Consider the following 21422-nt stretch of genomic DNA (forward strand, 5'->3'; position numbering starts at 1 on the left):
ATATAAATAGCCCTGAGTGTGTGCTTTGGCACATAGTAGGTATTAAGTCATGGTAACCTCCCATAGAAAAAAATCCCAAACTTTGCAAAGGCAGTGGTGTTGTCCCCGCCCTCTTCTCCCCTTCCAGCCCTCTCTTCCCTGAGTTTTGATTGTCGCTGTCCCTTGCCCTGCACCTGACCCGGGTCCACCAAGCATTCTCCCCACCTGTCCACACCCAGTCCACCCAGCAGGTCTCCTGGGCAACCCACCCTGACGTCACTGGCAGCTCTGGCGGCTGGCCCAGGAGCTGAAGCAGCTGGTGGCCAGATCATGTTTCCAGGTGAACCCCCTCCCCCACTCCAGCTCCCCACCCCCTACCCGGGTGGTGTGGGTGGGACAGTGGGGGAGAAATAGAGCAGGGCTCAGAGTTGAGGAGCTGCTGGGAATGGCGTACGTGGCGGGCGGCCTGAAACAGGGCCAGCATCTGTCCTAGATAAGGCAGCGGGTGGCCTACTTGAGCCTGTGCTGGAGCTCCCCGGTGGGCACCTCTCCCAGGCTCTGGGTAGGTGTGGGTTGGCTCCTAGAAGTAGGCTAGGGCCCGGCTATAATCAGCTCATCCCACCAGGTACATTCGCCAAGGTCTCCGAGCCCTCTGCACCTGAATGACCACAGCTGGCATTTATTGAGCACTTACTGTGTTCCAACTCCCTTCCAGGCAATAACTCACTCTGCTCTCACACCAGCCTGTAAGGTCCTTGTGATGCACAGACAAGAAACTGAGGCACAGAACCAGGAAGATAAATTCCAAGTCCATAGGCCAGAGCTAGAATCCCATCCAGGTGTTGTGTGACTGGGGGTGTGTGGAGTGGGAAGGTCACACAGACACAGCCTGAGTGTGATGGGAGGTGTTCTGACTGTTGCTTTGCATTTCTTTAGGGATCCTGAGACGTTTCCTGGAAAGCAGGCTCCTCAACTTGCTGTGTGATGGACATATGACAACTGAGGGGAAATGTCCCTCCCAGGGCTCAATTTCTCCAGCTGTAAAATGGAACTGCGAATTGGGCCAACCTGCAGGCAGGCTAACAGGCAGAAGCAATGAGAGCTTATTAAACTGCTTCGAAAGTAAAAGGCAAGGTGCGTAGTTTGATGGAGTCAAAATTTGGACCTCAGGTGATACTGTGCCTGTTTCCCCATCCATCCACTAAGTGGCAGGGAGGGGGTACCAGTGTCTACCTCCCACGTGTGTGGTGAGGATCTCCTGAGGTGAAACTTACAATAAGCTCAGCACCGGGCCTGGTTATGTAGTTAGTGCTCCACATATCTCAGCTGTGATGCCAAAAATCTGCCACTGCCAACAGCAAGAACTAGGGCAAAAACACTCTGGAGTGTCACTTCACATCTTTTAGCCTCAATTTCCTCTGCAAGTTGGGAGTATAATGATAGTGCCTGCTATATCCGTTTTTTCATCTGTAAAATGGGGGTGATAATACCTATCTAATAGGGTTGTGGGTGAGGATTCTGTAAAGTACTTGGTTACATACGTGTTAGCTTCTTTTATGGTTTTTTTTTTTTTTTTTAAACAAGTTCTTCATTGGGGTGTCTCCCCAAATAAGTGAAACAATGCACACAACGCACCTAGCTTGTGCTACCGCATGCTGCTGCTGCTGCAGCTAAGTCGCTTCAGTCGTGTCCGACTCTGTGCGACCCCATAGACAGCAGCCCATCAGGCTCCCCTGTCCCTGGGATTCTCCAGGCAAGAACACTGGAGTGGGTTGCCAATTTCCTTCTCCAATGCATGAAGGTGAAAAGTTAAAGTGAAGTCGCTCAGTCCTGTCCGACTCTGAGCGACCCCATGGACTGCAGCCTACCGGGCTCCTTCGTCCATGGGATTTTCCAAGCAAGAGTACTGGAGTGGCATAGGTGCTCAATAAAATGATACTAGTTTTTCCACCCTTCCTGGTTCCCGACAAAGGGACTACAAGTACCAGCATGCCCTACGCCCCCATTCGGGGCCCCTACGACTGGCGCCGGCGTGCTGTAGGCCGGGAGTTGCAGTCCTCACGAGGCAGGCCCCGCCTCGCCCCTGCTTGGGGGAGGAAGTTGGAGAGCCGCCCTACCGGCCTTTGAATTTTGCCGCGAAAAGCGCGCGTGGCGGCCCCCGGCCCCGCCCCCCGCAGGACGCGGCGCCGCGTCACCCTGGTAACCGCCTCTCGGCCGCCACTGATTGGACCAGGCTCCAGGGGGCGGGAGGGGGGCGAGACGCGGCGGCGGCTGCCGGCGCTAGCGCCTGTCAGTCGGGCCGGAGCGGAGCAGCGAGCAGGATAGCCGAGCCGGTGGCTCCGCTGAGAGGCTGCGCGCGGCACCCGGGGGAGGCGAAGAGCAGGGCACGCCGCTTGTGGGGCGCGGCGCGCGGCACCCGGGCCCGAGGCGAGGCGAGGCGCCGGCGCGCGCCAGGCGGCTTAAGGCTGAGGCCCCGGGAGCTCCCGCGCGCCGCCGGGGGCCATGGGCGCGTGAGAGCCCGGCGCGCGCCGGTTCTACTGCAGCTGGAGAGCTCGAACGCCCAGTGCACCATTCTCCGGGCCGTTCCCACATCCGCCCAGCGCCACCTGGACTGGTTATTTCTCGGCGCCGAGACCCCCGGGGCTGCACCCGAGCCTCCACCGCCCGCTGCAGCCGCCGCGGCTGCTGCTGCTCTCCGGCTTCCCCTCCCCCAACACCCGGGGCTCCGCGCAGGAGGAGGAGGGGCCGGTGCGTTCTCGCCACCGCTCTTTGCAACCTGCGGGGGCCGGTGCATGCCCGGCGAGAAGCCGGGCCGCTGCAGGTGCGTGCAGCCTCGGAGGAGACGACCCCCCCCCCCCCACCCTCGGGCAAACCAGAGAGCTGCAAGCCACGGGCAGGCGGTCGAGCGAGAGGAAGCAACAAAGACAAGCTGCAGCTGGGGCCGGCTAGAGGGGCCGCGGCCGCCGGGCTCCTGGCGCGGGCGGAGAGGGCGCCCCGGGGAGCTGCAGCCCTGAGCAGGACCCCGAGGGAAGGCGCAGCGCCGCCCGCCGGACGCGGTGAGCACAGGCCCCGGCGAGGATGCGCCGCCTGAGCGCCCGAGCGGCCCGGGTGCCTGGCGGGCACGACCCCCGCTGAGCCGAAAGAACCCCCACCCCGGACTTCGGACGGCGCGGGCCGGAGCCTGGATCGACCTCACCGACAGCGTCCCTTCCCACCTGGAGAGAGGCATCGGCCCCCAAGGGGGGCTTCTTCAGGCAGCCTCTGCCACCTCTGCATGGCTGCAACCCAGCGAGCGGAGAGTCGTCCCCGCTGAGACCTGGTGCCCTTCGACGGCCTGGCTGATTCGGTGAGTTCCGCGGAGCGGGCTTCTAGGGTGAAGCTGGGGGCACTCTCGGGTGTCGGGGCAGCCGGATTGGAAATAAAGAGGCCCTGGGCTGTGGGGGATCCTGAAGCATCCTTGTCTGCCCCTTCCCCTCCCCCCACCCCCTCCGCACACAACTTGTCTAGACCGGCCTGCCTGCCAGAGTGGACATCGGGGGCCGATTGTGAGGACTCCGGCAGGGCCCTGGGTGGGGCTTTTGCCGGAGAGGAAAGGTCACCCCACCCCTAAAGCCAACAGACAAAGGTAGCAGCTCAGTCGTCTGAAAATTCCCCAGGAACTCCCGCGTCTTAGAGGGGTTAGGGCCGGCACTGGACACTTTGGGCTTCTCCCAAGTAGCCTCTGGAATCTTTCTTCAAGGGCCATCAGCCCAGAAGGGGACATGGAGTCCCGTCCATGCCTGTGGATGTGTTGGCAATTGTGCCCTCTGAGCCTAGACTGTAGCAGGGTTCATCTGGCCGCCTGCATTCCTACAAAGAACTCGCGGGACGATCGGTTCCCCAGTGGGGTCGCCTGTTACGTCACTGCCAGACCTCTGACGTCACTGGGGTTGCCGTGGCAACGCGACTTGTCTTGACCCAAGGCCGGAGGGGGCGGTGTCGTGGGCGAGGCTGGATGCCTTTGGGTCCTGGAGGAGTGAAATCAGACTTCCCCCACCCACAACTGCAGTCCTCTGACCTAAATCCCCAGCACCCTGATGGGGTGAGGGAGGGAGGCAGTGCCAGCTGTCTGTCCCTATTAATGCTCCTGCCCCGCCCCCCCACCCAAAGACAGGTGTTTAGCTTTGCCGGTATAGCCTGGCAGTGCCCCGGGGCACAGGACTCCCAAGCTGAGCAACTTTCTGCTTTCAAAAGGGATGCTTCAAAAGAGGAAAGCTTCCTGACCCCAGACTGAAGTTCCCAGGGTCCCCAGAGAGATACGGGCCCCCAGCCTTAAATCAGACTGCTTCTGCCTAGAGAAACAGGGGTGCCCCCTCCCCAGCCAGGGAAGGAACAGAGGAGTTGCTGCTGGATGCCCCTCCAGTCCAGAGGTTACCCCTGCTGCTCAACCCCAAGATGACAGGACCTTGGTTAAGTCTGAACTCCTGACTGCCCCACTCTCCTGTTGGAGTTTAAGATGATTTGACAAGCACAGTGTGGTGCTCATTAAGTTGAATGGAGGGTAAGTCAGGCCCATCGGTGCCAAGGTCTGGATAAGCGTGCCCCTGCCAGGGGCCAGCTTGGACGGGGGTCAGGCAGCAGCCTTCTTTTCCCTGCCACACCCCAGCCCTGGCCCTGTTCCTTCTGAAGGCCCAGAGCAGCATTTTGTTGCCGACTCTTTGATTCCCCTTCTAAGTTCCCTTCCAGCAATTGCTGCTGGTGTCAGATGTGGGTGAAACTGCTGTGATCACATTTCTAGGAAAAGGTTAGAGAACTGTGTCATTGCTTCAGGGGTGTGGAGTGGGGTGACAGCAGAGGGGGAGTGTGTGTGAGGTCATTATGAGAAGCCAGGCCCCCGTCTCTACCCAGCGAGCACCCCCCACCCCCAACTGTGTTCGCCTACCAGGCTCTCTAGCTAGATTAATAAGTCGATAAATATCAGTGGATCTGCTTGGGTGGGGAGGGGTGGCGGGGGGGAGCTTGGCAGGGAGATATTTTCAGCTGAAACGGTGTCGTTAAACACACAGGCTTCCAAGGACAGAGCAACGGCAGATGGGGGTAGAAGTAGGAGAGGTGGGCAGAAGGGCTGTTTATGCCGCCTCTCAAAGCTTCCCAGTTTAGAAACAAACTCGGAGTATGCGCCAGAGACCCACAAACACAGGCAGTTGGAGGTCTTCCGTGGAGTATTTACACTTCCACAGCCAAGGCGGAGGGAGCGGCTGTCAGAATTGGGCAATTCCTTCTGTTCCCTTCCATGGGCTTGGCAACAACACCAAGCGACAAGCAGGAGGGAATGCCAGCTTACCCGGCGTCTCTCCCTGTGCCAGGCATCTTACGGGATCTCAGTGATCCTTACAGTAGCTCATGTGCTGTGCCATTTTGCAGATGAGGAAACTAAAGCGCAAACCGAGGTGCTCAGCCAGGCAGCCACAGAGGTTTGAGTCCCCAGGTCTTCCCACCCCACCACACTGCCCTCCCCTCCCCACCCCCGTTCCGTAGGTAGAGGGAAGCACCGCCACTTGTTAGCCAGGGTCCCCCTACGAGTCAGGGGCCATGGCTATGGAGGGAGTCTGGCCTCACCTATGTGTCTTCCCACACTGAAACCTGGGGACCCTCTTGGCTGGCCCGCAGCTGGTGGTGAAGACAGGATGCTGATGGAGCAGGGACAGCTTTGGCTCCCCACTCAGCCTGCGAGTCAGGAAGGGCCCTACGCAGGGGTGCCATGTGACTCTCGGTATGGAGACCTGCCAGGCAGGGGAGTGGCAGAGTGTTCTGGGCGTTGGGAGTCGGCCACGTAGCAGGCCTGAGTGCTGGGGTATGCTGGATGAGGGGACGAGGTGGCCCTGGGGGTGGGGGTGGGAGGTTGTCCCGGAGACTTAAGTGATAGAGATTTAAGCAGGGGAGACAATCCAGTGTGGGCTCCTCTCACTCGGACAGTGACCCTGGACATCCCTTCCAGTCCCGTGCAGGGAGGGGCAGAAACCTCTGAGCAGTCTCCTCTCTCAAGGTTAGCTTCCTACCTTCCCCCCACCCCCCCGACCAACCCCCCCCCCCACTCCCCGCAGTAATCCTTATCACAGGCCTTAATTCCATATAAGCTCACCCACCTCCTATCCCTTCTGAGCTGCACAGTTGTGGACCAGGGCTGGACTAGTCTGGGTTTCTTAACACCTAGGGCCTCATGATTAAGAGCCCACTTGTTGGCTGTGTGACCTTGGGTGAGTAGCTTTGCCTCTCTGAGCCTCAGTCTCCTCGTCGGTAAGGAGGATAGCATCTGTGTTAAAGGATTCACTGAGGGCTGAGGACAGGCGATGGCATATCACAAGCCTCCCATAAATGCACATGCTCATGGCCAGTGGTAGCCTTATCTGCAGAACCCAGGCCTTGAATGGCTCTTCCATTCCTTTTTGGAGCCAAAGATCAAAGACCAGAGGGCAGGTCAGGGACCCTCATCTTTCCAACTGTCTGTGCTGGGTGTCCCACCCGCCTTCCCAGGGCACCCACGTGGTGAGCACACGTGGCTCGCATCTGAGTCCCAGGGGGGCCTGGGGCCTGACCAGAGGGTCCCCTTCCCCAATCTCCCTTCCGCCCCCTCCTCCCTCCAGCCACTCTCCAACCGGGAGGAAGCGAGCAGAGCAGCTCATATTCATGAACCGTAATTCAATCAGGCGGAGATTCCTCTGGGCTTGGGGCGGGGGTGAGAACCGGGAGACGCGCACAAAAGGGCCGCTTTATTACCTCCCGCGGGCCGGGAATTGCTGCTCTCCCCCAGCAGCGGCCGGAGCCGCCTTTATTGTGTTAACCCATTTGCGTGTCAAGAGCTATTGTGCGCTTTCTCTCCTGGTGTGGGGCGGGCTGTGCGCCGGCCGGTCACCTCCGTGGGCGCCGCCCACCGCCCTGATTGGTTGCTAAGTGATTTGCATCCAAGGTAATCACTTTTATCTCAGAAGGATGTCGACTATAATTATAAGCCACTGACATCTTTTGAAATCTGCCTAATGACTATTTTAGTCTTGCACGGGCTTGGGGGTGGGGAGGGGGTTTCTGGAGGGTGGAGGGGGTGGGGTGGGGGGGGGGAAGGCTGGAAGCCGGATGGATTCCTCCCACCTGGACCGTTTGGTTCGTTAGTTGAGAAATATCTGAGTGTCTACTGCGTGCCTGGAACAAAAGGCGGGTTGTGGATATTGAGGAGTTGGGGGGCGCATTCCTGAGGATGGAGTTAGTACCATTTCAGAGATGGAAAAAATAGAGGCCCTGGGGACTAGCCACCTGCCCAGAATTATACATCCAGTAAGTGGTCAGGACCTAAGTCTCTCTGACCCTTAAATTCATGTGCTGGCCACTGAAGTGGGGTGTAGACAGACATAATAATAGTAATCATTCCTGTCTGGTACCTCCCAGGGTTTATGTCATAACCCTAAGACATGCAGGTGCTGTTACTACCTGCATTTTACCTGGGAGAAAACGGGGGCACAGAGAGGTTACATTACTGCCCAAGGTCACACAGCCAGGGAGGGGCAGAAACATGAAGTCGGTTAGTGTGACGGCCAGAAGCAGGGGTTCAGCGTGGGAGGAATGGGTAAGCGCGGGTTCCTGCCCCCCTCTCCCCTGCCCCTTTGTGGTTCCATTCAGTAAACAATGGGCATCAGGGTTGAGGGTACCCTGCCGGTCACTGTCTGAGTGGCAAAGCTCTAAGGAATCAGATGGCCCACAGCCTCCACGGGGCGTAAGATGAGTCTGCAACTGACTTGAATTCTACACAGAGCCAGAATAGGGCTGGAGGAGGGACACTGGGCAAGTGGGAAACTGAAGCTAGTCGTGGAGGGCTTTCTGATAGAGGAGACTTTTGCTCTGGGCCCGGAGGACTGACTGGATCTGCCCACTGGGGAGCGAGTGGGGATGTCACTGGGAAGGAGTTGGAGAATGCAGGGGCGTGACCAGAAGGGCAGGGAGAGCTCATAGGAGGGTGGAGGTTAAAAGGAGTTAAGCTACAGGAGTGTGCAGGGCCTTGAGTGCTGAGCTAAGTACCTGGTTTGTCCAGAGGAGGGGAGGGGTGCAGTGTGATCTGGGCACCCTGAGGCCAGTCTGCCAGCCTTGTCGGGCTTTGCAGACCAAGATGAATCCTGGCTCCATTTTTATTGGCTCTGTGTCCTCAGACAAGTCACCTTACCTCTCTGGGCCTCATTTGCCTCATCAAGGGCGTAATAGCAATTTTTTCACCGGCTTGTGGGTGGGATGAGGTTGAGTGTGTGGAAAGCTTGGGGGAGCTCAGACTGAGCCTTTCAGAGCTAGGTGGGCTCAGGCCCAGGCCCCAGGCAGTCCTCCTGGCCCCACAGCAAACCAGCATCCTGGCCACAGCAGCTGTTTGGGGCCCTGGGAGCCCCTGTCATTGTGCCGAGGGCACTGGGGACAAAGGCCCGGGGGGTCGCGGATAAGGCCGGGGCTGACTGTGAACAGGCTCCTGCGGATGGGGACTTAATGACTCAGGACTTAATGACCTAGAGTCTGTGGGGCGGGGCCTCCCTTGGAGGAGGAGGAGGGAGGTCCCGCCACCAGCTGTCGGCTCCAGGATTCGCTGCCAAGGCAGGGGCAGCTGCCCCGCAAAGTCCAGTCCTGAGCTTGGCACGGGGAGAAGCCGAGGTGGCAGGGCCTCCTGGCCTGCAGTCCCCAGGCCTGAACTGGCGGCTCGGCTTTCTGCATCAGCTCCCACATGACCTCAGTCTCCTCATCTGTCAGGTGGGCCAGAGGTCCACTTCGGAGGGCAGCTGTGTGGCTTGGCAGGAACCGACAGCAAGTAGGCAGTAAACAGGAACTGCTGTTTTGGCTTTTTGTTCATCTGTTCATTCAGGGAGATTCACAGCTCTGTGCTAGGCTCCCTGCCAGGAGCTGGGAATGCACAGATGAACAAACCTAGTTGCCTTGAAAGATGGTGAGGTCTCAGACACACACCATCCCAGTATGGTGGGTGGAGCGCCATAATACAGGAATTCACAGTGTGCAGGCCTGTGCCAGGAGCGACAACAGAGAATAGGGCAGATAGAGCCCCTGCCCTCTGGGGCCCTCAGCCTTCCAAAGCCCATTAGGAAATGAGAGATGGAAATGGCTACTTCCAGCTGTAGTAGCCAGGGAGGCTCCCTGGAGGAGGAGGCACTCTCTGTTGCTAGCTTCAGGGACTTCTGTCTAAACATTTCACCGTTTATGGGGATCATAGGACCCTGCTAGCCATCTGTTTGCCAGACAGAGCTTTCCGCTTTGGCGTTTTAATCCTCTCATGTTTCCGGGAAGGGCGTTTTGGTCCCAGGTGTGTAGGTGAATGCACTGAGGCTCAGCAAGGTGAAGCAACGGCCCAGGACCACGTGGCAGGTCAACAGACTCCCCTTCGTTATCCACACAAGCTTTGTTATTTGTATTAAGTCTATTTTGGCGGGGGGCTGCTCTGGATCTTCTGTGCTGTGTGTGGGCTTTCTCTAGTTGCGGCGAGCAGGGACGGCTCTTCGTTGCGGTCTGCAGGCTTTTCACTGTGGTGGTTTCTCTTGTGGAGCATGGGCTCTACAGCGTGTGGGCTTCAGTAGTTGTGGCTCCTGGGCTGAGTTGCCTTGTGGCATGTGAAATCTTCCCGGACCAGGGATCGAACCTGTGTCCCCTGCATAGACAGGCGGATTCTTATCCACTGGACCACAAGGGAAGTCAGGTTGGCACAAGCTTTTACTAGTCCTCTGCCTGTGAGGGCCCTGGGCTGACTGGGGCTGTCACGAGAAGGATCCTTGGGCAGAAACTGAGGAAACCCAGTTCCGGGCCAGCTGTTGCTTTTATGAGCTCACGACCTTGAGCAAGTGACCTTCCAGCCCAGCCTCAGCTGTGTCCTCTGTAAAATGTCAAGGATGGCAGATCTGTGGCAGGTCTGGCTTGCCTTAGACTGCTGTGCCCTTGGCAGACATCGCCAATCAATTGCTGCCCTCTTTCCCCCCACTGAGTTCTTCCCCTGACCTTGGGTTCTTGCCAAGGCTCAGGGCAGGCTGCACCAGTCAATCAGCAGGGGCCTATGAGCTGAATGAAGCCCGCTTGCCTGCCTGGCCTCCATGAGCTTGAGGTGTCCCTTCCACCCGTCTCTGCAGGGTTTAGAGGACCAGGGTATCAGAACGAGGGATTTCTGGTGAGTCTCCTGAGGATGTGAGTGGTTCTGCAACCATGAGGACTGAGGAGGTGTGAGTCTGTCTCTCCATCTCCCAGAATGACCCACGTCCCTGTCTGCACATCCCAGCACACGCTCAGCGTGGAGTGTTCGAGCAGATTCAGGATGCTTTCAGTCTGGATAATAATAATGGCATTTATTGAGCTCTTCCCGAGAGTCAGGTCCTTCCTGGGCATCCTCTCATTCATCATTCCTCAGAAGCACCCGCAGCGTGCCTCTCAGCACTCTTAGGAAGAAATCTTAACCCATTTTAGACATGCGGAAACCGAGACGAAGAGCCAATAAGCAGAGTAGGGTTACGCACCTGCTGAATGGCTGAGCTGGCATCATCCTGATCCAGGTCTGGAAGTCCACAGCCCGGTACAGACCAGGCAGCCTTCCTGGAGGAGGTGTCGTGAAAGGCCAGAGCCTTAAAGTTCAGTGGACTTCTGACCGGCAGAGCTGGGCCTTCTGGTCAAGGGAAGGGGTCTTTTGGGGTGGAGAGAAGAGCATGAGAAGCAGCTCAGAGGCTACAGGCAGGAGTGTTTAGGTTGCGGGACTAGGGTGTGGCTGGAGGTGGCTGGAATGTCGGTGGGGAGGGGGCCATGGTGGCCTTGGCATTGAGACTTGGCCCTCCCATAGTCGGGAACGATGGCAACTCTTGGAGCAGAGGAAATGACCCAGTCCTAAGTGTATTTATTTAGCACCTCAGCTCCTGGGTGAGGTCAGCTGGTGCTTGGGGCTACCTCTGGTCAGCTGAAAACTTTAGCCTAGAACCTTGCCTGGCACATAGTAGGGAGGCATCCAAGAAATGTGTGCTGAATGAATCAATGGATGAAAATGCTTGCCGGATGGAAACACTCCTAGCTAACTTCCCCAGCTGCAAGGGGGAGAGAGGCCGAGTCCCCCTCTTCAGGAAAAGCTGAACATCAGGCCTGGGGGCGGGGACCGGGGGAGTGAGCCGGGCAGGTACCTGGGGTGGGGGCTTCCCGCCCTCCCTGACCCTGCTGCCTGTCCCTAGAGCCCTCTTAGACCTTCCCGCCTGGCTGTCCACTCTCTTCACCGCCAGGCATGGCAGGCAGCCTGGACCCAGCACTTATGGGGGGATAAAAGATGAAGGTTCGTGACCATTTTTTAACTCAATAAAGGGAGAGACAAGCTGCAGGCTGCAGGCCGGAGATATAATTAGTTCACAGCAGTGGCGCTTTCTTGATTTAGCTTCTAAGAGAACAAGACAAGGATGTTATACCCAATTAGCAGTAACATCCAGTCGGAGCCTCAATAGGTGAGATAACAAGCTATTTTTATGACTTTTCTTTTCCAGCTTGGAGGGGGTGGGGAGAGGGGGGAAAGGGGGTATCGGGGCCTTACTTCTTTTCATCAGGGAACAATTATGAGTGAATGCAGGATTTCCCCAAGCCAAATGATGCATTTGTTAACCCAAATAAGCAGGCATGCCGGCGCGGCAGCTGGGACAGCAGGCTGGCATTCGGAGGCCGGGACTGGTGGGAGGGGTGCAGACCCCTCACCCCCGCTTTGGAAGCCCTTGGCAGAGGCTTCACATGCCGAGAGCCCCTAGGTGTGTCAAGGGGGAGCCCAGGCCCTGGAGATGTTCTGAGTGGCTGCCTTGATTTTCCTGCCTGCTTCAAAGAGGCGCAAGGAGGCGGAACCAGGTCCCCCAGGGGTGAGGATGGAGCCGGGTCTGGCCCTTGGCAGCTCTCCCTGGCACCACTCGAGACCCTCTCTGCCAACTGGGCCAGAGGTCCTGGCTCCTCAGCCTTGAACCTGGCGTTGCAGTACGCCCGCTAGACCTCCATTACGGTTTGCACTGCCCGACCACCCTCCTGCCTGTCCTGGGTCCCAGCCCCAGTGTCTGGCAGGGTCTTGAGGGATAATTACCTGCACTGTCTCCATCCTCATTACCCCCGCAGCCGGGGCACCCAGCACTGGCCAAGTCTGTGCTGGGCAGGGAGGCCCTGCCAAGCCCCACCCCAGCTTCCTGGCCACACTCCGGCTCCTGGCGAGGGCTGGGGGATGCCCAGAGAGGGAGCTGGCATGGCTGTCGCAACAGCCCGTCGGCTCGGGCCCCAAGCCCAGAGCAGGTTCCTAGGCCTCCGCGCTGTCTTGCAGGATGCGGCCCCACCCCTGCCCCAAGTCCCATCTCCCCGTCCGTGTGGAGCTCCGCGCTCATGGCCCACACGACTGACAAATCCAGCCATGCAAAGTGGGAGTTTAATTGCAAACAGTTTTTATGGATCATGGGCCCATCTGTGCCACCATATGCAAAAGGAGAGAAAAAAAATTCCCTGTAAAAAAAAAAAAAAAGTGTTTCTCCCTGTCCCATCCCCCAGACTCCCAAAGAAACAGTTGCCAGGGTTTTTCTGGCTGGAGGCAGGCATGGAGCTGGGACCCACCGTGGGGGTTTCCTTCACTGTGGGCCTGGCAAAGTCAGGGGGTGGGGCGGAGCAGGGGTGAGCTGACCCCTGGGGCCTGACTGCTAAGAGGAGGCTGCGGTGTGGGGGTCCTCAGTAAACTGCCAGAAGTTCCTGAACACATCGGGTTTTCTCTGGGCACTGGGCCTTTGCATGTGCCATGGAGCTGTCCAAGTATCTACTGTTCCTTTTCCAGCCACCCCGAGGATGCACTTGCAGAGCAGGACTTGGCACAGAGTGGGCCATGCGTAGTGTCGATACAAATGTGGGCCTGAGTGGGGTTCATGGATGAGGCACCTCCTTTGCCGTTTCTCGCCCAGGAGATACAGCCGCAGGAATTCATTTCCCCCAGGTCGCCCAAGCCTCACAGACTTCCCCTCTTCCCAGTGGCCCTGGTTTCCTGGCCTCCTGTCCTGGTACCCAGCCTGGCTAGGCAGGGCCAGCAGACCTCAGGAAGGGCTGGGTGGGCTTGCTTGTCTGAGGGCATTCGCCTCTGGGGCAGCCTGCAGGGTCCTGTCGCTTCACCAGCTCATCCCAGCTGGGGGCGTCAGATTGTTGTTTCGTCCTCTCTGTGCCTCAGTTTTTCCGTCTGTAAAATGGGGGTAAGAAATGGATGCGATACTGCCTATGAAAAGCCTCTATATCTGTCATATCTCTTGACTCAGGGTCTTTGTTCACTGATGTATCCCCAAGTTCCTAAGCAGGACAGTTGACATTTAGTCAGTGAGGGAATGAGTCAGTGAATGAATGAACGCATGTGTGAGCAAGATATTTGGAAGACTTTCTGGGGGAGGGAATGAAACCCAGGCTCCCGGCCTGCCAGAAACGTAGGGTTTTTACACCCTTTTTATTGGCGTCTAGAAACCACTCTGCAAACTATGGGGGTGATGAGCTCCATTCTACTGATGGGGAAAACTGAGGCTCAGAGAGAGCCAGGGACTCTCCCAAGGTCATGCAGCTGAAAAGAGGCCTGAGGGGGTACCAGAACCCTCATCTGACCATGTCTCTGACTCTTACATTGTAGGTGAGGACGGTTAAGCCCAGCGTGGGCAAGGAGTTCAGCCAAGGTCACACAGCAAACAGCAGGCAGCGTTTGTGGGGTCCTTCCTAGTCCCTTGCAAGCTGAGGCAACTCAGCCTCTCCAGCTTCAGAGCTAGGAGAGCCCTCGTGCTCCTCCCTCCTCCCCTGCCGCCCCATCCCCCGGGTCCTCCCCAGGATCCCTGTGCGTGTGGGTTTCCCCATCACCTTCATAAACTGGCAGCTCCAGGCCTCATGCTGGGGCGCTGATGCCCAAGGCCCCATGCTTGGTGCAGCCCTCCTGCAACAGGTGGTGGGGAAAGTGGGACCTCCTGGGCAAGCATGGACCAGCCAGGCCCCTGGCAGGAGCCCAGGCCAGACACCAGGCAGCCCAGTCCCCGCCCAGCAGTGATCACCAGCTCCCGTTGTAATCATTAAAACTATTAGAAGGAAACGTTCGCTTGAAGCAAATGTCAGGCGCCGAGTTGTGCTTTGTAAACGCTCACAATTAATGCCAATCAGGCCCGGAAAAAAGCCGGCCCGGAATCCTGTCTGTTTCGTCTCATTTGTCAGCTGGTGCCGCTCCGTGTTGCACATTTTCATACAATTGCTATAAACATAAAAGGGAAACTCCACAGTGTTCCCGGCGCCCGGATGGTGCGCGCCGGCTTAATTACTCGGGACTCTGCTGTTCACTTGGCTGCCCTGCGCCGTTGGGGGAGGAGGGGGAACTTTGTGCGGTAGGGTGAGGGCTCCTGGGGGTCAGCCAGGGAGATGGGTCGGGCTCCAGGCCCGGGTCTCCGGCCCTGCCCTCCACAGGCGGAGAATGACTGGGAAGCAAGAAGAAGAAGAAGGAAAAAAAAAGCCTGCTAAAATAGATGTGCAAGGTCCTCAAGGAGAAAAGAGGGGCTCAGTGCCCACCCGACTTTTGCTGGGAGCCCCAATTCCACCTCCTAGGATGATGCGTCAGGTATAAGGTTCATTGGCCACCCGCAGCATGCCAGGCCCCGAGCCACTTGCCAACTGGGCTTCAGTTTCCCTACCTCATTTGGGAGTCATAGCCCAGTAGGTCAGGATTTCAAGCTTGCTGGGGCCAGGCTCTGGGCTGTAGGCATGAAGCTTTTTTGAGGGGGTTGAGATGGGCTACTCTGAGTCTTAGTTGTGGCATATGGGATCTAGTTCCCTGACCAGGGATTGAACCTGAGCCCCCTGCATTGGGAGCACAGAGTTTTAGCCACTGGCCCACCAGGGAAGCCCCAAAGCAGGCTTTTTCTCATTTAGTAGTTGTTGTTCAGTCGCTCAGTCGTGTCCAACTCTTTGTGACCCCAGGGACTGCAGCACGCCAGGCTTCCCTGTCTTTCACTATCTTTCACAGTTTACTCAAACTCGTGTCCATTGAGTCGATGACATCATCACAGGAACCTCTTGAGGGCAGGCAGCTCTTAGCAACAAGGAGCATGAGGCTCAGAGTCTCGCAGCCAGGATCGCTGGACCTGGGTCGCTGGCCTCTGGAGCCCAGCCTGGTATGCCCTTCCAGAATAGCTGGAGGGTCGAAAAGAGATGATGGAACTAAAAGTCCCAGCACACAGTAGGTGTTTTCATAAGCAGTGGCTGCTGTTATCCTGCTGCCTGCAGATGGACCAGAGGCAGTCAGGGGCTCTGGCCGGGGCCTGAGGGTCAGCACCAACACATGTGGACCTTGCTGGGAGGAGAGTAGAGGAGGGGAATGGTCTATGTGGGGGGAAGCTGCCTGCTCCCCCCACCCCTAATTGCCTCTAATCTGCCTCTGAGGTGCTGGGTGCATGCCAGGTTCACATACCTAACCAAACCCTCCACCCCTAGGAAGGTGGGTGGGTTGTCATCATTGACCCCATTGTACAGATGAGAAAACCAAGGACCAAACTGACCTAGGGCTGCAGAGCAAGAAGGTGGGGAAGCTAGAGCCAGATTCAGGTTTGGTTTCTCCAAAGCCATTTTCCTCCTGTCTAGCCCGCTCCTCATTGTGGCCTGGATGGAGGCCTGGCCAGCTCTACAAATCCACCCTTTTGAGCTCTCTGTGGATGGGGTCTTCTGAGGCCAGGCCGGCTTGGCAGGGACACGCCGGCCTTTGTGTCCGGCTCGGGCCAGGCAGAGCAGCCAGGGGAGTGGGGCGAGGGCGGTGCAGCCCAGCCGGCCAGGGACAAACGTTCAGAGCAGGAATAGAGGCCCCTTTGTGTGGAGCTCAGTGGGGGAAGGGGTGCTGCCAGCTGCCACCCTGTGTGACCGGGGAGGCCTGAGCCCTCCACAGAGGCCTTGCAGCCACCCCCAGCGGACTGGCCAGGAGGGAGCCTGCCACCTCCCTCCGCCATTATTTGCCTTCCTCTTGTTTCCTGGGAACCCCTGGCTGCTAGAGAAGCCAAGGTCAGCCACTAACCTGGTTTGCTGCAGGCCAGTATGTGCCAGCAATGGGCCAGACAGTCCACCAGGACTGCAGGTCAAGGGCAGTAGTCCCAGGTTACAAGTGAAGACCCTGGGGCTCAGGACAGGTGACTCGCCTTAGTCACACAGCTGGTCCTGGGGCCAATATTGGGCCGACTTCAGAGCCTTTTCTTCCCATGGAGTTGCCCTGTGTGTCCTGGGTCCAGGGCTGCAATTTGAGATGCTGCCTCAGTTGCCGGGGTGGCCTGAGAAAGGCTGCCGGCTGTCTCTGTTGCCTGGGCAACAGGGTACCAGGCGTCCATCCATCCCTCCATCCTGGCCAGGGTCTGGGCTAGTGGCTGTAGCTTTAAGTGGAGACCAAGCCCAGGAACCTGTTGAGGGCTGCCCTACCCATTAAACCTTCTCTGAGCTTCCCTTCCCTTAGCTTAAAAATGAGAATGAAATAGAATCTACCCCTGGGAGCATCAGGGATCTGGGCTGAGGCGGGGGCACCTAATGTGGTGATCTCAGTTACCTGCACACACCAGGCTGCACAGAGGTGGGCTGGGGTCTCTGGGAGAGGTGAGAGGGCAGGCAGTGGGTGGGTGGCAGGGATGTGAGGGTGACTCTTAGGAGCACAAGCGCATGACAGGGGCTGGCTCGCTGGGTCCCTGCCAGAGCCCCATTTTGCAGGTGAGCAGACTGAGGCTCAGATCACTCTGAAGTGGCCAGGCAAGGGGCCCAAGGCCCTGAGGAGCCCAGAAACACAGGGAAGGTGTCTTCCCAGAAAGCCCAGCTCTTAGTTGTCTTCCTGGCCTCCCCCCGGCCTGCTGGACGGGTGCCCACTGCAGCCACTGACAAAGTCCCATTTGTCAGCCTAGCCTGTGGGAGGCCCAGAACCGCCCACAGGAAGCCCCCAAAGGCCACGTGGCTTCCATGGCACATTCCAGGAACCTGGGACCAGCTTGCACCCGCCAGGCCACACCCGCCTCTGTGCCTTTTTGCTCAGGCTGGGGCGCCCACGTAGAGCACCTTCCCCATCCCACCTTCATGTGGGCAATCATGTGCCTTCTCTGCATGAGTGACTCCAACTCTCCTCTCCCCTAGAGGGGCTTCAAGTCCCTCCCCTGGGCCCCATACCCGACTCACCAATGCCAGAGCCCCGAACCTCTTTCTCCCCACTCTTGATCCACAGTGTGGTGCGTAGTTGGTCTTCAGTGAAGTCTAAACAAATATTCAGCCCTGGCCGTCAGACTCCAGGCCCCTGCCTGGCTTCGTGGCAGAAACAGATACAAACAGATGGGTGATGAGGCTGTGTTTCTGAGGCTGGGGTCAAGTGCAGGACACCCGCGGATCAGGCAGGGCTCACCCCAGGTCTCCCTCCTCCACCCAGGGGAGTGAACACTCCTGAGCCCTTACGATGCTCCTCCTGAAAGCTCGGCCACCTCCGTTTAATCCTCCCAGGGGGAGGCGGGGAGTTTACGGATGAGACAGGAGGCTCCAGGCTCCAGAAGGCAGGTGCGGGCTGAGGTCACACACCTTCTGTGGGCGGAGCCTCTGATGCAGCCTTGGAACATCCGACCCCAAACCCGGTGCCCTCCTCACCCCCCCACTGGGTTGAAAACTCCGGTGCCCGCAGGGGCCAACCAGGTGACACGGTGAGCAAAGCAGCTGCCACTGGGTCTTGTGGGAAAGTGGGCTCCAGAGCTGCCAGTTCTAGTTAGTTTTCAAGAGAAACCAGACGATGGGAATTTTGGGTGGAATTTTAGTTCTTCTTTTCAATATTGGCAACCACGTCACAGTTTCTTTTTACTGCAGCCAACAGGGCAAAGAAAAAGATGTTTGTGGGTGGCATTTACACCCCTTCAGTGATATGATGTTGTCTGGGTAGGGGGACGATGGGGATCCTGGGGTGTCCCGCCCTCCCTAGCCACACCCCTGCCCAGCAAGAGCCCCCCAGAACCCAGCGGCAGCTCCACGCACCCCCGAAGGCACCCCCAGCCGCCGCCTTCACCACCGGAGGCAGGGCCCCAGCCCCACGAGGGCACCACCCAAATAGCTATAATCAGCAGCCTCGCCAAGACTTCAAACTCACCCAATTATCCTGCGAGAGAAAAAAAACACAAAATGAAAACAAATTAACATGTTTGCATAGAAGCTGCTGCAGCCACACACACAGCCGTGCACACACATGCTGGCGCGCGCCCCAGCGAGGCTGGGAGACGCCGCCCCTCCCCAGGCCTGGCACCCACCTGGCCGGGCTGAACTGGGCCAGGCTGGGCCCACTGTCCGGGGCCAACGTGTGCCCTTGGCCCGGCAACTTGATTGTCCCCAAACCTGGCTGGGCACTAAGTCCACCAGCTTTCGCTGTCTTTACTTTTTTTTTTCCCCCTAATTTAATAAACACGTGAAATTCAGTGTATGCAAAAATTCAGCCTCATGGAACTTGAAGCTCGTTCTTCACATGGGGAAACTGAAGCGCAGGGAGGTTAGCTGACGTGCCTAAGGCTGCACAGCTGGCGAGTGGAAGAGCTGGGGTTTGGACCTAGATGCATCAGCTGTGGCGTCCTTGCTGTGACCACCACACCTCCACAGCTCCCTCCGGTCTGCGGGTCACGTGTAAGACGCCTCAGCCTGCTGGCCTTCAAGCCCCACCCTCCCACCCCTCCAACCTGTGTGCATTTCCCCCAGTGTGCGCTTCCCCCAGTGTGCGCTCTCGTGCCAAGGGCTGTGGGTGTGCTGGTCAGGATGGCAGAGCCAAATGGATGTGAGTTCAAATCCCTGATCCATCAGTCTCTTGCTGGATGGCTTTGGCCAGGGGGCTTTTCCGCTCTGTGCCTCAGTTTCCCCTCCTGAAAGATTGGGATGATAATAGTCCCTTCCTTGGGGAGGTGAGGAGATTCAGTGTGTGAATGCCTGCAGAGTCCTACCTCCGGCATCTGCCCTTGGGGGTCCCTTTCTGGCCCCACACCATTCAGCTAGTTCTTGAGAGGAGCCCAAGTTGGGTGCCTCTGGGCTCCGAGCCAGGTGCTGCACCCCCTGGAGCCCACAATCAAGGGTGCTCAGAGCCCTCTCTTCCAGGAAGCCGCTCGTCCCGGGAAACCACCCCTCTTGTCTGGGTTCTCTCGAGGCTCCGTCTGATCCGGGGATGGGGTTTCTGGGCACGTGCCCGATTGCTGCTGCTGTTTCTGATTCTTCTCCGGGTCCCTGCAGCCTGGCGCACCGCCAGTGCTCAGGCAGTTTCAGTCAGTGGGAGATTTAGTCCCCTCACCCCTGAACTGCGCTCACTGAGCAATTGTCCGTGGGAGCTGATGGAGAAACAGTGCTGGAAGGGCTTGGGGTTTAAGATCTTGGAGCCCAGGGGTCCCCAGACCAGGGCTGCGGATGTCTCCCAGCCCCCTCCCCCTGCCCTGCAAGACCGCAGACAGACCCCTTCCCCTCTGCCAAGCCCCTTGCAGTCGTCTCTGGCCCATGACTCTGAGAGCTGGGGTGGACACTGCCACACGGTGGACTCCCCGTGGGTGGTAGATTTGAAGTTGCTGAGTGGGCAGCAGAGTTGCCACTGCCCCTGAGTGAGTGACTACCTTGATGATGCACACATCACGCAACTTGGTCCTCACCACGGCGCAATGAGGAAGAGGCGGTTTCTAGCCCCATTTTACAGATGGAGAAACAGACCCCAAGGGACTCCGTGAGACTCAGGAGAGCCCTCCTGGTAAGTGGCAGAGCTGGGGTTCAAATGGAACAGTTCTGGATCGTGCTTTAGACGCGTGCTGCTCGGTCCCTCCTGGATGCTGCTGGTCTGGAGCTTAAGGGGGACATGCCTCGCAGGTCTGGACAGTGGGGACAAGCAGGGCACTGTCGTGGTGGTGCTGGTGCTAGAGGGTTAACTCCATTGGCCTCAGGATGGCCCCTCTGGCATCAGCTTCAGCCTACAGTCACGCCCACCACTCAGGGCCTGGGTGCCCCCTCCAGGGGGGCAGTGACCTAGTGCCCACCCTGGGGATGGCTGGTGCCCAACCAGCCCTCCCTTGGCACAACCCCATCACCAGGCTTCACACCCAACCCTGCTATGTGGCCTCGGAGGAACCCTCGTCCTTTGTCACCCTGGGAGAATGGGAGGCATGGCTGCGCCCGCACCTCTCAGGATGGGATGTGGCTCCGGCGCATCGTCGCTGCTGGAGGAAGCAGCCCTCCCCTCCATCCAGAGCCTTCCCAGCCCTTGCATCTCGTCCTTGGGACAAGGCCAGCGTGGCCTCCAGCCGATTCTCTGCTCACCCACCTGCGCTGACGAACACCGGCTTGGTTCTGTGGGGGCCTGGGTATTCCAGATGTGTGGAGTGGTCTGTTGGATGGATGTGGTCAACTCTGCAGTGAAATGTTGGTGGGGGAGACTCCCAGGGCCAGAGCAGACGACTGGAGAGGAGCTGGGGGAGCCGCGAGCCCTGGGTCTGCAAGGAGTGCTCAGGAAAGAAGGGCTGCAGAGTATGGTCTGTCTGTTCAGTGTGGACTTGTTGACCATCTGCTATGTGCCTGGCCTCAGAGTGGACTAGAAATGGGTGTATGAGTCCCCAGGCTTGGCCACCTCCCTGCTGTGCACCTCTGGGCAAGCCACTCAGTCTCTCTGGACCCAGCTTCCTCGCAGGGGGCTGTGGAGACGGTCAAGGTAGGGTGACATTCATTACAAGGTGGGTGACAGCCAGGGAATCGCACATTTGGAGATTCAGACCTCTGCCCCACCCCTTGGGGGTTGGTGGAAGCTGGTTCTGTGGCTGTATGTGGCAGGGGGCATAGCCCTTCACCCTGAGAGCAGAAGCCCGGAGCAAGTGGGGTTCAAGAAGTGGGGAGAAGGCTTTTTCCTCCCCCACAACAGAAGTAACATCACTCTTTTAGTCATTTTGTCATTTGGAAATGAGTCTGATGAAGAGAAACTTGACTGTCACCCAGCTGCCCAGAGCTGGGGACTTGGTCTCATACAGGGGTGTAAGGCCCACGGGGAGGGCCTGACTTTGCATGGCGTGAATGGCCGTCCCCGTCCAGCTGGGCTCACGGGAGCGGGTGCGCGGACTCGGCCTCGACGGTCCTGGGTCCTGCACTGATCGGCACATTCCGGCCCCCGGCTTCTGGAGCCGCCCGCCCGCCCAGCAGCCCATTGTCTGGTGCTGGGGGGGCTCGGAGCAGCCGTTGTTCTGCACACATCTGATCCCGTCTTTTCCACATCAGATCATTTGTAACCGTCACCAGGCGATCGGCCCCGTCGCTGATTCAATCTCGGCTTTGTGCTGTCACAGCCGTTTTTCTGCGCCGGGCTGATTTTGAAAGGAGGCCCATCTTCTGGGCCTGCTTTTCAGAAGCTGGGGGAGGCAGGGAGGGTCTTTATGTATGTGTGTGTGTGTGTGTGTGTGTGT

General features: G+C 58.3%; 1 protein-coding gene and 1 long non-coding RNA gene across 3 annotated transcripts in view; both read left to right on the plus strand.

Moving 5' to 3' along the window:
• The first annotated feature begins 217 nt into the window (after window positions 1-217).
• LOC123330043 lies at window positions 218-1107 on the plus strand. The gene is made up of 2 exons (XR_006545744.1): window positions 218-541; window positions 916-1107. It is a non-coding gene; the product is annotated as an uncharacterized LOC123330043 (long non-coding RNA).
• Window positions 1108-1845: 738 nt separating this feature from the next.
• FAM222A (family with sequence similarity 222 member A) overlaps window positions 1846-21422 on the plus strand; it is a 61424-nt gene continuing 41847 nt past the window's right edge. Inside the window, exon 1 of one of the 2 annotated variants that reach the window (XM_044930048.2) lies at window positions 1846-3325. The gene's annotated coding sequence lies outside the window, so the exon portion shown is untranslated. The remainder of the gene's footprint in view (window positions 3326-21422) is intronic. The other variant, XM_025267475.3, reaches the window with a different exon arrangement.

The sequence above is a fragment of the Bubalus bubalis genome, chromosome 17, assembly GCF_019923935.1.
Source record: "Bubalus bubalis isolate 160015118507 breed Murrah chromosome 17, NDDB_SH_1, whole genome shotgun sequence".
NCBI classification, from domain to species: domain Eukaryota; kingdom Metazoa; phylum Chordata; class Mammalia; order Artiodactyla; family Bovidae; genus Bubalus; species Bubalus bubalis.